The sequence below is a fragment of the Meleagris gallopavo genome, chromosome 2 (assembly GCF_000146605.3).
Source record: "Meleagris gallopavo isolate NT-WF06-2002-E0010 breed Aviagen turkey brand Nicholas breeding stock chromosome 2, Turkey_5.1, whole genome shotgun sequence".
Classification (NCBI taxonomy): domain Eukaryota; kingdom Metazoa; phylum Chordata; class Aves; order Galliformes; family Phasianidae; genus Meleagris; species Meleagris gallopavo.
Genome location: NC_015012.2, coordinates 9,417,948 through 9,422,562, shown reverse-complemented (window position 1 = coordinate 9,422,562; position 4,615 = coordinate 9,417,948).

Genomic DNA, 4,615 nt, shown 5'->3' with positions numbered 1-4,615 from the left:
TATTCTATTCTATTTCTATTGGGAAGTGTGTTGCTGCCATGAAAGGTGAACAGGTGCTGGAACCTCCTGTAGAGGGTGAATACATAGACAGCTTTTGGCTAGGTGGCCAACCAGTAAGGTAGCTCTTACTGTTTTTCAAGGGACTGTTTGAAATGGCTAGGGCTTGACACCACAGATAATGCAATTTTATTTTCTACTCAGATCTGAATATCAGTTCTGAGATTGTTAGCACAGATGTCAGAAAACATGGAAAAAATAGTGAATGATGTACCATGAGTAACCGGTTTAAGTGGCTGCATCAGTCTGGGGAGAAATCAAGGAGCAGCTGCACTTTTAAATAGTGCATGTGTGTGCATGTATATATATAGAAAAGCCACAGCAACAAACTGAAACATGTGAAAATGTTAGATCAGGCCATCCAAAAGACAACATGACATCTAATTGTAGCAGATCTTTGAATTGAAGCATTTGAGAATTACATTTTTAAGTTGCAAAAGAATTTTGTTTTTCCAAAACATAAGTAAACTTCTTTAACCATCAGACTCCAATCTGATACTTTAAGAAACAATAAATATAATATTTGTGATTGTTTTGAAAGTGCTGGTAATAGTGAGAGGCTTGTAGATTCTGCTATGCAAGGCAAGTCATTACTGGCTGCTGGATCTGACCCATGCCAAGCTGCTTATTGACCCAAGTGCACATCCATGTAGGTGTTCAAGCCAGCGACAAACACGCTGAGCAGCAGTTTCTCTTGATACTAACTAGTGTACTGCATGATTAGTGCTTCAGGTTTTTGTTAAAAAATCTTGCAATGAATGCCCCAAATTAGACATCTATAACCTGCCAGTGGATTGAAAAGAGAGAGGATTGCAGATGCTCTACAGCCTAGAGATAGCATGGATAAATCTAGATAAAATGAAACAAAAATGAAAACAAAGATAAATTTTCTGGTTGTTTGTCCAGGCACTGCAGTGTTTTCCCCGTCCCTCTGCAGCTGAGGCAGTGGTGACTTCCAGTGTGGGGAGTAGGCAGATCACCAATTTCTTGCACTGTCGAGACTAAAGCCAAGAAAGGGAACAAAACCCCTGCACATTCATGACACAGCTGCAGATAATGAACACTGATGTAACTGTCCTCTGCACTGCTATGTGCCAGAATTCACACTCAATCTGCATGCTACATGCTTATCTTGTACACATAACTGAGTGAGTCCACCAACCCTCAGTGGGCTCTGAGGCTGTTGGCAAAGGGTATGAGTTGAAATGACCAATGTGTGAAAGCTACACTAAAGAGCGTCATTGGAAAGGAGACCTTAAGCCTTGAAAGCAAGTCTAGCAGCGCAGATCTTTCCAGGAGCTGCCATCCACCCCTGCAAGTCAAGACCCTATCATCCTTCTTGATAAGAGCAGCTGAGTTTTGACTGAGAAAAACTGCAGAATGAATCCTTCAGCAGCAGTCTCCCTCAGCACCATTGGGTGCTTCTATGGATGACAGTCACTTTTACCAGCATCTCTTGTAAATCAGAAATATGATCCCTGGAGGAGACATTTAATGGAGGCAAAAACATAAATGGGACCAAAAGAAGTAGAAAAAAAAAACCAAAACTTGCTCAAGGCTATTTATTAAACAGAAAGATATGGAAGTGGCTTCTGACTCATAAGTTCCTTAAACTTGTGACTGCTGAAAATTACAAAGTGTACCTGAGAGCACTTACTCCATATATCCAATTTTTTTCCATTTTGCTATGTACACCTGCTGCTGGCAGCTCTTCAGGACAGGATATGGGCTTACCTGTGGTCTGACCCATTTTTCTGTCACCTCTTCTTGACTCAATCGAAAAGCACAGATCATGTCTGAGTATCATGTCACCCCTAAATCCGCAGCCCTGTATTGTGTGATGGCTAAAGCACTCACTTCAGCTTACATTTGAAAGTCATATCCAGACCATTTTCAGGAATCACCAGTTTGTTAGCATTCCCTTACAAACGATATTATTGAATCAATGAATGTTAACTGTTTTCACTTATGATCAAGCAAACAGAAAACTTTTCCCATTTTTCTTCTGGCTGTTACTTGCATTTCCATGGCACCTAAATACAGTAATCTTAGTAATGGATGTGTAATATTAGTACAGCAAGAAACATTGCTCACTACGATGAGCTAATAGCTTAATGCAATGCAAATTACAGCACAGGATGTAAGAAACACAAGGCAGCAGGAGAAGAGGAGAGGAGAGAAAATTGTACTGGTAAAAACATGTGCTTCCAAACTATGTTCATAATTAGGTGCTTTACATTCCTACAGGGCTTGAGGATTTTTCTTCATGTCATTGCTTTGGCCTTTATATAATTATGTGGTTGTACTTGACTATGTGGTATAAGTAAAGAACACTAATTGCTTTTCTTATTTGAGGGTAGTGGACTGAAACCATGACTTCTCTTTATCAGCTCTGGATAATAAAAATTATATGAAAACAAAACAAAACAAAACTATTTCAGATAGTATTGGCAGCTTTCCTCTATCTCTCCTTTATACAAAAGGAGGAGATCTGAGTAGAAAAATAACAGCAAAATCAGACTGCTGAGTCAGATACTTACAAACTTACATAATGGGGATGCATTTCCATATTTCCTCCTGTCTTTTGTACACTTGAAGCACAGAGGGAAGGACTGATCCAAGTCTGCTCATGGTAGCTTAGTGCAGGTGCTTCAATGTTGCAACTGAAAAATGAAAAATATCATAATGTCTCCATCATGGAATAATTAAATATGACATTAAATCAGTGAAGCAGGGTCTACGTGCTGCATGGATACATGGTGAAACTTCTCTCTGAACACTCAGTAAATACAGATTTTGTCCAACAGTAAGCCACTTCTTCATTTTCAGACAAATGATTATGAATACACCAGGGGAAAGCAAATTTAATTAGTACAAAAATTATCACAGCCTTTCAATGCCATTTTCTGACCATAAGTCTGGTATGTTCTGTGATTTCTCGGGCTGTTATTTTTTGCAATGGTGTGGTGCAAACGTCTGCTAAAATCCACAGATTTAAGCACACAAAATTAATTTGCTTCATATGGCATGTAAACTCTTGGGTCCAAAGTAGAAACATCAGTAGGGTAACATATGTTGAGTATTTAGAAATAAGACAAGTGCCAAGAAAAGTAAGTTTAATGTCATCACAGACACCATGTTCCTCATTGTCCGCTTGAACTTTGAAAAGATATTTATACATCTTCAACTCTTTGGGCTGCATACCCTTGAAGTCATAATGAATATTTTACTAGAAATTAAAACTAGGTACAACAAATACTGAAATAAAAGCATAAGACATAAAACAAAGACCAAAAAGAAAAAAACGAGAAGGTGAGACACACTGCAGGCAAAGTGAAATCAAATGTGTGTTTGTAGATGACTTAAATGACAGGACAAGGGAAAATGGCTTTAAATTAGAAGAGGGTAGATTTAGACTAGATGTTAGGAAGAAATTCTTTACTGTGAGGGTGGTGAGACACCGGCACTGGATGCCCATAGGCTGTGGATGCTCCTCCTGGAGGCATTCAAAGGCCAGTCTGGATGGGCTGTGAGCAGCCTGGTCTAGAGGGAGGTGTCCCTCCCTATAGCAGGGGGTTGGAACGAGGTGGTCTTAAAGGTCCCTTCCAACACAAACCACTCTGTGATTCTATGATGCCTGAGGGATGCAGATTTGAGTCAGGTCAGGTAGAAAGAGAAACCAAACCTGGGCCTCCCGCTTCTTGGAGGAGTGCCTTTACCAGTAAGTTCCAGGGTAGCAGAATGTTTAAACAGCAAACCATTTTCTTTCTTTTCTAGCTTACAAGCTAGAAAACAACCATTTCAGCCCCACGCTCTTTCTCCATTGACGTGCTTCCTGCAGGGCTCCACTTTGCGTTCACCTGGGCTTGGCAGCCCCAGCAGCATCATCTGCCACAGCCACAAAGCACCGTGAGCCACTTCAGCTGCCAAAGCCTTCTCCCTCCGTGAGGAAGCCAGACCCACAGACAGGTGTGGGCTGTGAGACACATCTTCGCAACACCTCCACGAGAAGTAACCCCGAGCAGAAGCTTTGCGTCACTGCATGAGGCCACAGGCATCTCGGTCCTGTTATAGGGGCAGTGTGCCAGGAAGGAGCCCTCACGGGGCAGCAATCCGTGCGTTCTGAGCTCGTAGAGGAACGCTTGTTTTGGTCTTACTCCTCACCTGAGGAACGTAGGGCCACGCCAGCCCGCACGGAGAGGCACGCGAGCTCTCTCTCTTGTCACGGGCAGGGGCTCGCTGCTGGGCGCAGTCAGACTCTTTGCTGAGCAGGGAGCAGCCAGCGCTCCCAGTGATCTTGCGACTGGCGGGATGCCGTCACCAGAAAAGCCGCGGTAGGAGACGCGGGATCGTAAGGGGCACCGCTCCTTTACCGGCCGCGAGGGAGACAAAGGCGGACGGGGGCGAGGGCGGGAGGAGGCGGCCGCGCGAGGAGAGCGCGCGGAGGGGCCGTGAGCGCGGCGCGCGCCCCCACGACTATTGCGCCATTCGGCGCCTCGCGCTCCCCCCGCCCTCCCTTATTCCCGGGCTCTCAGACATCAAAGAGCGATGGAGAGGA